This window comes from Lissotriton helveticus, chromosome 2_1 (assembly GCF_964261635.1).
Source record: "Lissotriton helveticus chromosome 2_1, aLisHel1.1, whole genome shotgun sequence".
Lineage (NCBI taxonomy): Eukaryota > Metazoa > Chordata > Amphibia > Caudata > Salamandridae > Lissotriton > Lissotriton helveticus.
Window position 1 is genome coordinate 625,507,407 of NC_136059.1, and position 13,025 is coordinate 625,520,431.

Here is a 13,025-nt window from a genome sequence, read left to right on the forward strand (position 1 = left end):
CACAAAGCTCAACTGTCAGCTCAACCCAATCCCACTCTCTCCAGGATATGGGAGCTTTAATCATAACGCTTATCTAACCTAGAGTGCTGCGGACTGGACTTTGAGCACTCAAACCTTCACCTGTGTTACTCATTCACAATTCCACTGAGACCTCTGAGATGGGATACTGACTAAGATGGAGCCTACATGTGAGATGTGTTCAGTATGCTTTAAAAGTGCAAAGAGAAGAACTGCCTATTTCTTCTGACAGTTTCTGAGGCGGAGTAAACAGCTTTATTGAGCCATGGCCTTCTAAAATACGCATTAAATGGAAAGTCTATCTTTGCAGTTCAACACCATTCATTGGAAGACACTTTAAGGGGACAATTCAGACAAACATTGCCAAGCAGGGACACAAAATTGGTATGTAATGGTTGCTTTATACATTGCCTTACCGCAAAACCATGATACTCTCTCATTGTATCTGTAAGTCACTGATGCCTCACAAAGCTCACCTCTACACCAACATATGTTAGAAATGGCTTATGTCTGCAAAGTCTTCCGCAAGCCTTTTCCCTTCCTCCTTCCCTTTTTGTTGAATTTGTTTTCGTTGGCTTTAGGCCTCTGTGCATTTTATCACTGCTAACCAATGCTGAAGTGATTGTGATCTCTGCTTAAAACATGGTAACATTGACTTATATCCAATTGGCACAATAAATTTACTGATAAGTCTCTGGTAAAGTGCACTACATGTGCCCAGGGTCTGTAAATCTTATGCTACTAGTGGACCTGCGGCACTGATTGTGCCACCCACTAAATGAGCACTTTAAACATGTCTCTAGCCTGCCATGGCTGAGCCTGTGTGTACTGTGTTAACAAAGTAAATCTTTTGCCAGGCCCAAACCTTCCCTTTTATTCATCCACATCACTCATAGGGAAGGCCCCAGACAATCCAGAGGGCAAGGTGCAGTGTATTTAAAGGTTGAACATTTTCTTAGACGTTTTATGTATCTTGTTTTGACAAACTCTTAAATTCGTTTCTCACTGCTGCAAGGCCTATCTCTCCCCGAGGATAACATTGGAGTTACCTTATTACCTTTTGTAAGTGTAATTTCGAAATGAATGAATAAATGAATGATTAAGTGCTTATATAGCGCATGGCTACCCAGGAGCATCCCAGCGCTTTTAAACCAAGGAAAAGTAATCACCGCTCAGCGAAACAGAAAGGTCTTCAATCGTTTCCTGAAGGCAAGATGGTTAGGTTCAAGCCGAATACATTGGGGTAGCTGATTCCAGAATTTAACTGCATGAAATGAGAATCGTCGGCCACCCATGCGAGTACGTTTGATCCTAGGGACTGTCAGTAGGATTTTAAGGTTGGATCTGAGAACTCGAGGGATCTGATGGTGAAGAAACATAGGGGGTAGGAGGGCCAGGCCATTATCAGTCGTTGACTTATGGACCATACACATGGCCTTAAACCAGACTCTTTCCTGCACCGGCAGCCAATGGAGTAGTCGCAGTGCCGCCTTAGCAGAGCTATATCTAGGGACATCCATTAGCAGACGGGCCGCACAGTTCTGGACAGACTGTAAAATTTAAATGGTGCCTAGCAGTGCACCCAGATAGACCGCGTTAACATAGTCCAGGCGGGATAAGATAAATGACTGGACTTGGAGGCGTCTAGCCTCAGGCGGTAGAAGGGCCAGAACCTTCCTTAAGAGTCTGAGCAAACCATAGCATGTGGCAGCCACCTTACGCGCCTGCACTCGGAAACCCAGAGTAGGATCGAGCCAGACCCCCAGACTCTTGATGTGATTCTTCGCGGTGGGAGGGGGGCCAAGACACTCAGGCCACCAAGGGTCAAGGTTGATGGGGGCATTGTACCCTAACATCATAACTTCATTTTTTGAGCCATTGAGCTTTAGGAAGGAAGCGTCCATCCATGCAAGAACCTTGGTAAGGCAGGGGGACAGATTGTTTACCCCTGAATCGACCGCATCCACCCTAGAGAGGGAGACAACCAACTGCGTGTCATCGGCGTGACTCCTACCTCCCTCAAGCGATGAATCATGAACAGGTGATTTACGGTGTCGAAGGCTGCGCTGAGGTCCAACACGACCACAGCAGCGCAGCCTCCTGCATCCACAATTTTTCTGGCTACCTCAACTACGGTAACCAAGGCAGTGTCTGTGCCCTGCCTACTTCTAAATCCTGTCTGGGTGGGATGCAAGGCTTCGTTGTTCTCAATAAACGATGATAGTGCAGAATTTACATGTTTCTCAGTGATTTTACCAAGCCCAGGCAACAAAGATTTGGGTCGATAGTTTGACCAGTCTTCAGGGTCTAGACTGGATTTTTTCAAAAGTGCCTTGACTCTAGCCTGCTTCCACAGTGGCGGAACCAAACCCGCAGCAAGGGAAGAGTTGATAACGTCCCTAATAACTGGGGAGACAGTCGCAGAGGCCTGTTTAAGGACAGATGGAGGAGCAGCGTCTGAGGGGGAACCAGATTTAAGATTCCCAAGGAGTCTTTCTACAGTGGCTAAGTCAAGCAATGAAAAAGACTCAAGCACTGCAGGAAATGGGGGTGTTATCAAGGGGAGGGGGGAGTCGGTAGGGTGAAAGGCTGAGTAGATATTCGCCACCTTAGAGGTGAAGAAATTGGCCAGCTCATCGCAGCGTTTCTGGGGATCCGATGATTCATCGGGAGGACAAGGGTGGGTGACCAATGATTAAAAAATTTAAAACATTTCCCTAGGGGAGTTGGCTGCAACAGCAATCTTAGCTTGGTAATAGGATGATTGTGCAATTTTTAATTGATTTTTATATGTCCGTATTGCCAATCTGTATTCGTTTTTAGTATTGACAGAAAAAAAATATTCTCCATTTTCTTTCAGACCGCTTGCAGCTTTGTTTAAGCCTTTTTAATTCGCTAGAGTACCAGAGCATTTTATTAGAGCCAATACGATGGCACGCATCTGATTTGGGGAGGGTAAGATCTAATGAGGTCTCTATCCAGCTGTTGAAAGATGCGTTAGCCATGATGGGATTTTCACAGAAGGGAGGGGGGTACTTATTCAGGGTGGCTACCCAGTCATCCAGAGAAAGTCTAGACCAGATCCGACTAAACTTCCTAGTTAATCTGACCGGATAATTTTGGTCAGGAGGCACTCGTGAAAGATAGTAAATCATGGTCTGACCGAGGGACAAAGAGTGACTCTTCCCAACAGATATTATCCAGGTTGGTAAAGAAATGGTCAATCAAGTGTCCCGCTAAGTGAGTGGGTCCGAATACAATTTGTTTAAGTTGTAACAACCCCATGAGATGACTGGTTCATGCTTGTCGTCCCAGGAATCACAATTTAAATTCCTAACTTTAGGAGAAGTCGGATTTTAAACTGCATGTCTGGAAATGCCACTTTCAGAAAGTTGGAATTTTCTTCCTGTAGCAATTTGGTGCCCGCAGTCTGTCTCTGATCACTTGACTGGGTGTATTCAGTAGCTGCATTTATTTTATTCAGAGACACCTATGGGTATTTGCGCACCTTACAAGTTATTTAAATAAAATACATATTTCTCCTAGACAGCCACACACAATGGGGGGCTTAAAAGTGACTGCATGGAGTATCACTGGCAGGATAGGAGGGTGGAGCTGGCACAGCACTGTTTACAATTGAATAGGCTTTGTCCTGCCTCCACATAAAGGGGCTAATGACCCTGCACTGTCAATTCAGCCAGTTTGGAGCCATGACAGGGGAGGTAGGGAATTCAAAGCACTTCAAACACACTGTCTAGAAGCTTCTCCCACCTTCCAGAACCAGTGCATCAGTGTAAGGACCTCAGGCACCAACTCTTCAGTACAAGTCTGGCCTGTGGATACTCTTCTAGGATGAAAGACTTCTATTTTGCTGAAAGGACTGTCTGCTGGACTGCTACTCTGAAGGAGCTACTGCCTTACTGTGCTATCTTGCTGCCTGTTGCTCTGTTGCCTAGGGAGGAAGAACTGTACCTTCTGACCCCCCAATCTGAGAATCAGGAACATGAAAGGCTCCCCTACAGCTCCTGGACCTGTCTTCAGCGAGTTCCTGACCTCAGGATGTGCCTTTCAGTTCCTGGAACCCTGGTGTGGCTATTGAGCTCTTAAATTCAACCTTTTGCGCTCTTCATGGTGACAAACGGGCCCATTCTCACCGGAATTGTGCCACTTATACTGAATATCAGCGCGAGCCGCTGACAGCCCATCTCTTTGCACAGCAAGCATCGATTGCTGCAGAGGACCACCAACACGAGGCTCCAGCCCGCCCGGCTGCCATATCCGGCCTACTATTTGTGCCACACTGACCATCACCAGTGATGTTATCCTTGCTCCCTGCAGCCCTCTCCAACACGAACCAGACTCTCTGCTCAAAACCTGAGAAGGTGATCTTCAGCAGGACTAATCAGGAACTGTATCTCATCCACACTCTGCCTGAACTTTTGATTTTGACCTGATTTAGCACAACCAGATAGCCATGTTTAGGGCTTTATGCTTTTACCCCCTATATTGCAATTTGTTCTTTACACATTCATAACTCTGGTTCACATGATTGGATTTTTGTCATTTAGGACTTTTATTTATTGAATTCTGCTCTATACTCCTAACCTGGTGTGAGATTCTTTTTGCCTGGTGTTTTCTCTTCTTTACCTTTTAGAGTTTTGCACTAATACTTTACACATTGCCTCTAATTTAAGCCTGGCTGTTGTGTGCCAAGCCACCAAGGGGTTGTGCACAGGTTCAACTGGGGTTTGCTTGTGCCATACCCTGACTAGAATTGTGGCTGCTACATTACAGGGGCTGACATCCCAGTCAACCAGTAACACAATTTCTAACAGTATCCAAATGCACACAGAGAGCTAAGCAGCTCGGGCCCGTAGCCATCTTCTTTCTAGCTTAGAGCCACACACACCTTGTGCTAGGGTTTCTCCTCACTTCTTCTTCCATGTCCTTGTATGCATCTCATCAGTCTTTGGGCCATGTCTTCATGTGCACTGGAAGAGTTTCCTCGGCTAAGAACCTTTGTGTCTCTGGTGCTAAATGTGTTAGACATCTCCTAAATATCTTAAAATTAGTTAACCACTTGCCCTTCAACATTTTTTCTGCCTGGAGAAAAGTCTGAATTTTCTTTTGCTGAAGGGTTGTCTTCACTGAAATATGTGCTTTTGGTAAAATAGTGGTGTGGGGAAAATGAAGCATATTTCAATTTGACTTCTTGCTGGAAATCAATAGAATGGGTAGATGGAGGTATGAACTAACACCAATAACAGTTTGTGGTGTTTACTAGGCATATGGTCCTTTCTTTGTGTCAAATGTTGTGTCTATTTGTCCATGCAAGGATTCGTAGTAGGGAAGCCTTTTTGTGTAATATTGAACAGAGAGTCTGAAGAGTCTGTAAATTGCACCGAGTGTGAGACACGTTGTTCATTTTATAACTTGAACCCTCCTGAGGCTCAGCCGGGAGTAGCTAAGACTGCGTATTTTGCACATTTGTTCGTTTAAAAATTGCTGTTGCTTTTAAAAATCAGACCATTTACCTTGCACTTGCTCCTGTCTGTAAGCTCTCCTACCCAGCGGATTTAGCGCTGAGAGGGAGATCTCGTGGGCCATCTTCCAGCCGTCATCACCCACGCTGAAACGAGGGACACGCCCACCCTGAGGCCACGCCCCCTCTAGCCGAGTGAAAAGCGCGCTGATTCTGCTAGCGCGTCAGATAACTTGAACCCTCCTGAGGCTCAGCCGGGAGTAGCTAAGACTGCGTATTTTGCACATTTGTTCGTTTAAAAATTGCTGTTTCTTTTAAAAATCAGACCATTTACCTTGCACTTGCTCCTGTCTGTAAGCACTCCTACCCAGCGGATTTAGCGCTGAGAGGGAGATCTCGTGGGCCATCTTCCAGCCGCCATCACCCACGCTGAAACGAGGGACACGCCCACCTTGAGGCCACGCCCCCTCTAGCCGAGTTAAAAGCGCGCTGATTCTGCTAGCGCGTCAGATAACTTGAACCCTCCTGAGGCTCAGCCGGGAGTAGCTAAGACTGCGTATTTTGCACATTTGTTCGTTTAAAAATTGTTGTTGCTTTTAAAAATCAGACCATTTACCTTGCACTTCCTCCTGTCTGTAAGCACTCCTACCCAGCGGATTTAGCGCTGAGAGGGAGATCTCATGGGCCATCTTCCAGCCGCCATCACCCACGCTGAAAAGAGGGACATGCCCACCCTGAGGCCACGCCCCCTCCCTGCCCCATAAAACATGTGCATCTACCGGAAGCGCAGCGGATGAGCGCAGCGGGCGCGACGATTGCGCGCCGAAGGCGTGCATAAGGCAAGCTCGTCTGCGCTCGTCCGTGCCGAGTCCGGGCCTAGGGTCAGACCCCCTGCACCTCAGGCATCAGAGCCCAGATATTACAGGGCTGAAACTCTCCACAGCCTTAGGCCCCCTGCCAGCATCTGCACTCGGCATAATTATCAAGCTGACGCCATGCCACAAGTCTGCCCCAAATGCTACTCTCCCCTCAAACCCAAACCAACTGCCGAACCCATGCACGACTTTCGCATGTTCTTATTGAACTGTCGCTCCCTGCCGAAACACAGGGCTGAAATTGCTCTCTTGATAGAAGAATACACGCCAGACATATTGTTTCTGACGGAAACTTGGCTCACCTCTGAGTCCGACCCCGCTGTTGTAGACGCTCTACCGTCAGGCTTCCAAATCATTCGGCAAGACCAACCTAAAGGGAGAGGAGGAGGCCTGGCAATTATTCATAAGGAACAGTTTTACTGTCGAGGTGCCCCTGAAATTATCCCTGATTGTGAGAGCCTGGCTTTTAACATTGAACTCTCACCTAACTGCTGTTTTTCAGGCACTCTTATTTACCGCCCCCCTGGCCCCTCGAAGCAGTTTCACGAAAGCCTACCCCCAAGTGTGGCTGAACGAATCAGAACCACATCCAATTTTACCTTGCTTGGCGATTTTAATCTTCACTTCGATTCCTTATCTGACCACATAGCCTCCACCCTGGCAGACGATCTAGCAGCGCTACAACTTACCCAACGTGTTAAAACTTCCACTCACGTCAAGGGCCACTTGCTGGACTCTGTTTTCAGTAACTGCTCCGATCTCTTAGCCGGTCCACCAATCCCTCTGCCCTGGACAGATCACTCCCTGGTCCCCATCAGCTGGACATCGCTCAAGCCTTCACCGACTGTACCTACCACTAGGTTCACGCGAGCCTGGTCCCGCCTCGCAGTTGACAACTGGCTTATTGAACTTGCCAGCAATCAACCCCTTGAGAACGAGGATCCTGGCCTAGCCAACCAGGCCTACGCTAACTGGATTACACAAACTCTAGATGCTACGCTCCCTAAAAGCAATGTCACGCTGAAGCGCCCCCACAAAGCTGCCTCCTGGTACACGGAGGCTCTTAGGGACAGGAAACGCCTATGCAGGAGAGCGGAGAGACGATGCCGCTCAGATTACTCGGTAGATAATAAAACCCGTTACCGAGAATCCATCAGCGAATATAAAGCTCAAGTAAAAGCGGCCCAGGCTACATATTTTTCCAATAGAATACTGCTTGCCAAGTCTAAGCCCAAAGAGATTTTCCAAATCGTGAATAAATTAATGAAACCCCCACCCATCCTGCAGGCCGAAAAATCCACCACCCACTGTAATAACTTTGCTGAATTCTTCCATCAGAAAGTAAACACCATCTAGTCAGCCTTCCCCCCCAAAAACACCACCTCCCCAGCCCAATCCAATAAATCCACAGCTCCTCCCCTCCTCAGTTTCAATCCACTCTGGCTCACATTCCTCCCCTAGACCTGGCAACCCTTGAATCCTTAGCGCGGAAAGTCAAAACCGGATCCCCAAACGACCCAGCTCCGCCAGACATAATAATGGCAGCCTCTCAGATCATTCTGCCTATAATTAGGGAGGTATTAAACGCATCCATCCTCTCCGGCATCATCCCGACCGTATGGAAGCAGGCCATGGTCAGATCACTACTGAAAAAACCTAATCTAGACCCGACTGACCTGGGTAACTATCGACCCATCTCCCTGCTCCCATGGGTGAGCAAGATCTTGGAAAAATATATAAATCAACAGCTGGTAAATTTTTTAGAAGATCACCATCTACTAGACCCCACCCAGACGGGCTTTAGACCAAAACACGGGACTGAGACCGCCCTCCTCATGGTCACCGAGGAAGCCAGAAAAATCCTGGATAAAGGAGGATCAGTGGCAGTGATCCTCCTTGATCTCAGCGCGGCTTTTGACACGGTCAGCCACAACACCCTGCTGCACCGTATGTCCTGGGCCGGGATCAAGGATAAAGCCTGGTCATGGTTTAAATCCTTTCTAGAGGACAGATCCTTCCGAGTCTTCGAGGGTGAGTCTGTGTCTACCAGTAGACCTCTGAAGTGCGGAGTACCTCAAGGCTCCTCTTTGAGCCCCGCACTTTTCAACCTGTATATGAGGCCACTGGCTGAAGTCGTCCGTCCATATGGGGTTAAGATTATCTCTTATGCGGACGACACGCAGCTGGTGGTCTCACTGGCGCAGGAGGCCAACCTGCCTGCGACAGGTGGGCTTAGAGAATGCCTAGAAGTAGTGAAGACCTGGATGTCCTCATCATCCCTTAAACTGAACGGGGACAAAACGGAGTTGATGCTCCTAGGCCCCCCAGATCTCTGCTTCCCCGCCTCTCTGTGGCCCCCCTGTCTGGGCTCTCCTCCAACCCCCAAAAACAACATCAAGAGCCTCGGAGTTTGGTTGGACAGATCCCTGTCCTTCAACGTTCAGGCCACAAAACTTTCAGCCACCTGTTTTGGCATCATGAGGATGCTAAAGAAAATCTTCCCCCTCCTCCCCATGGAAGCCAAACAGGTGGCTATACAGGGGTTAATACAGTCACGCCTTGATTTTAACAACGTGCTCTACCTTGGCGCCCCAGAGTACACCCTGCGCAGGCTCCAGACAGTGCAGAACTGCGCAGCCCGTATACTACTCGAGCTCCCCCGCAGACAATCTGTGAGGGCCGGGCTGGTCAGCCTTCATTGGCTACCGGTGCGCCAGGGAGTTCTCTTCAAGGCAATGTGTATAGCCCATCAGGCCTTCTGGGACACAGGCCCTAGGATTACCCTTGACTTAATCACCCACTACAATCCTAGCAGAAGCCTCCGCTCCAGTCAAACCTTCCTAGCAGTGGCCTCTAGAATAAAATGAGCCAGATCTGGGGGCAGGTCGTTCGCACACAATGCATCTAGGACCTGGAACGCCCTTCCACTGCATCTCAGAGCCAACTCCAATCTTTTTGCGTTTCGCAAACAGTTAAAAACCTTCCTCTTTAACTCACCCCATTAACTCCAGCTAGCTTCCCGTACAGGTCTCTCGTAGGTTCTGGTTGTTCTCAGCGCTTGGACGCCCCCAGGCAGCAATTCGCGCTCTATAAGTCTACATCTAATCTAATCTAATCATTTTATTTAATGTTAGCTGGCATAGTGCATGGAACCTTCTTGTTGAATGATTGGCTTACACACTGTGTCACACGAGAGGCCAGCTCATGAGTGCCTGTGTAAGATTTGATAATTAAAGCACACAATACAATCTGACATAAAGGTGTTTGGAATTTTTCAAATGTGACGAATATTGTCTTATCTGACTTTTGGGGGAATAACATTCAGGTGTTGAGACTCTCTGCACCACAATCTGCTGTCCCAGCAAATCCTGACCCTTTTTCATCTGTTGAATTCTGGCATGTCTGGCCTGCAGACATTTAAGATAGGATGCACATGTTATTGCGTCTGGTAGGCAATCAATCAATCAATCAACCATAGCATTTGTAAAGCGTACTACTTAGCCGTGAGGGTCTCAAGGCGCTGGGGGGAGATGCTGCTACTGCTCAAAAAGCCAGGTCTTGAGGAGTCTTCTGAAGGTCAGCAGGTTTTGGGTCTGCCATAGGTGGATGGGGAGGGTGTTCCAGGTCTTGGTGGCGAGGTGGGTGAACGATCTGCCACCGGAGGTCACTCTTCGGGTGCGGGGGACTGTGGCAAGGGGGTAAGGTCGGCGGAGTGAAGCTGGCGGATGGGGGTGTAGAAGCTGAGTGGTCTTTTGAGGTGTGCTGGTCCAGTGTTGTGGATTGCCTTGTGTGCATGGGTGAGGAGCTTGAAGGTTATCCTCTTGTTAACGGGGAGCCAGTGCAGGTCTCTCAGGTGGGGTGTGATGTGGCTGCGGCGAGGGATGTCGAGGAGCAGGCATACAAAGGGGTTCTAAATGCGTTGAAGTCATTTCAGGAGTTTGGACGAGGCTCCTGCATAGAGGGCGTTTCCATACTCCAACCTGCTGCTGACAAGGGCCTGGGTGATGGTTCTTGTCATTTTGGTGGCGATGTACTCGCAATAGGGTTTTTCAACTCAGGGAAAAGAAAGGGTGCTCTGCTGACTGTGGACGCAAATGGTTTGGAACATAGAAGGTTAGGGTGAGGTGCAAATGGGTGAGGGGATAAGCCCTATAACCCCCCAATTGTGTGATGGAAACAACCAAGGCACTACAAAATTGCAACTAGATACTCATGCACACAACAATAAAGTCTAGAAAGGTGTGTCAGTGTGAACACATGTACATTTCAAAACAAAGTCCAAGGAAAAACAAAAGGTTTCTTGTAAGATTTGTGAGTGATTCGGTTTTTTTAATATTTTCTCAAGCAATCCAGCCGACATTTCGGTGAGGATCCACTTGTAGATCTTGCGGAGCATGCGGAGGGTGTTGCAGCAGGAGGAAGAGACAGCGTTGACCTGCTTTGTCATGGAGAGAGTGGAGTCGAAGATGGTGGAAGGAGGTGGTCCAGTCCAGGGCCTTCTCTTGCAACCCGGCATCATGTAGGTGTGTGCGTAGTGTGCGGTGGTAGACCGCGTCGAATGCAGCTGACAGGTCCATGAGGATGAGGGCCGCACTTTCTCCGTTGTCTAGCAGGGCCCTGATGTCATCGGTGGCGGCGATTAGGGCAGTTTCGGTGCTGTCGTTGCTACGGAACCTGGATTGGGACGGGTCCAGATTTCTGTTCCCCTCGAGGTAGCGGGTCAGTTGTTTGTTGGCAGTCTTCTTGATGACCTTCGCCGGGAACGGGAGCAGGGAGATGGGCCTGAAGTTCTTGAGGTCCTTGCTGTCTGCCTTGGGTTTCTTGAGTAAGGCGTTGATCTCAGCGTGCTTCCAGCTGTCTCGAAGGATATGTTGATGGCTTTCCGGAGATGGGGTGCGATGGTGGTGCTGGCTTTGTTGAAGATGTGGTGTGGGCATGGGTCTGAAGGGGATCCAGAGTGGATGGTGTTCATGATTTTTATGGAGTCATCGTCATTTATGTTGGTCCAGGAGATCAGGCGGTTAGTGCCGATGGTAGTCGTGGGGACGGAAGTCTCAGTAGTTGTCGGGGTGTTCGTGGCATTGAAGCTATCTTAGATGTCTGCGATCTTGCGATGAAAGAAGGTGGCAAGCGAGTTGCACAGATCTTGCAGAGGCAGGATGACGTTGGTGTTGGAGCCGGGGTTGGAGAGTTCCTTCATGATGTTGAAGAGCTCTTTGCTGTTGTGTGCGTTGTTGTCTAGGAAACCTTTGAAGGAGGCCCTTTTGGCGGATCTGAGGAGGTGATGGTGTCTGCGGGTGGCTTTCTTGTGGGCTGCGTAGCTGTCCAGTGTTCATTCATGGTGCCAGTTCTTCTCTAGTTTCGGCAGGTTTGCTTGGAGGCCTGGAGGTCTTTAGTGAACCAGCTGGCTTTCTTGCTGGTGTGGCTGTTGGAGGGTTTCTTGAACGGGGCGAGGGTGTTGGCACAGTGGTCGATCCACTGTTTGAGGTTGCGGGCGGCGGTGTCAGGGTTGGTGGGGTCAGCGGGTGGTCTCCGGGCGAGGGTGGTGGATAGCTGGTCTTCGATGACTTTGCTCCAGCAGCGGCGAGGGATCTGTTGGGTGCGGTGGTGCGTGGTGGGTTTCCGGAAGGTGAAGTGGATGCAGTGATGGTCAGTCTGGTGGAGTTCGGTGGTGTGGTTGAAGGAGACGTGCGGGCTTGCAGAGAAGATGGGGTCAAGCGTGTGGCCGGTACGTGGGTGGGTGTTGTGATGAGGTGTCTGAGTCCGAGGTTGGTGAGGTTGTCGATCAGGGTGGTGGAGTTGGTGTTGTTGTTTTTGTCTCGAGGTGGAAGTTCAGGTCCCCGAGGAGGATGTAGTCCATGGAGGTGAGGGCTTGTGTGCTGAAGAAGTCAGCAATGGAGTCGCTGAACTGTGGTCGGATCCGGAGGGTCTGTAGATGAGGGTTCCTCTGAGGGTGGTGTTGGGGTCGGTGTGGATCTGGAAGGGCAGGTTTTCAGCTGTACTGAGGGTGTCGTCGGTGATGGTCGAGACTCTGAGAGTGTTCCTGTGGATGATGGAGATTCTTCCTCCTACTCCGTTGGTGCGGTCCCTGCGGGTGATTTTTTAGCCTTCCGGGATGACTATGGCGATGTCGGGTCCCGAGGAGGGGTTCAGTCAGGTCTCTGTCAGGAAGGCAACATCTGGGGAGGTTGAGTTGAGTGGGTCCCAGATTTCAACGGCGTGTTTGCGTGTTGAGCGGGTGTTAAGAAGAATGCATCTGAGGTAGTTGGGTTCTTTCCCGGTGGGCGGGTTGGCGGGTCGGGTGCTGGTGAAGCTGCCGTTCCGGCAGGAGAAGAGTCCTTGGGTGTGCTTCAGGCGGCCAGGTAGCAGGTGTGTGATCGTCCGGTGTTGAGTGCGTGGAGGGTGCTGGCATCATAGTGGTGTCGGGTGTTGTGTCGGTCGTGGGGGCCAGGGGTTCTGGTGCTGGGCGCGGTCCAGGAGCGGATGAGTGCAGACGGGCTTGCCTTCTGCGTGCTTTCGGTGCGTCAGTGGCGCGGCTGCCATAAGAAGGGGAGGTGGGAGTGAGGAGCAGCTGGGAGGTGGGGCGGACAAATGGGCGAGTGGGGGGGCGAGGCCACAGGGGGCACAGCGGCGGGAAAAAACAGAGGGAA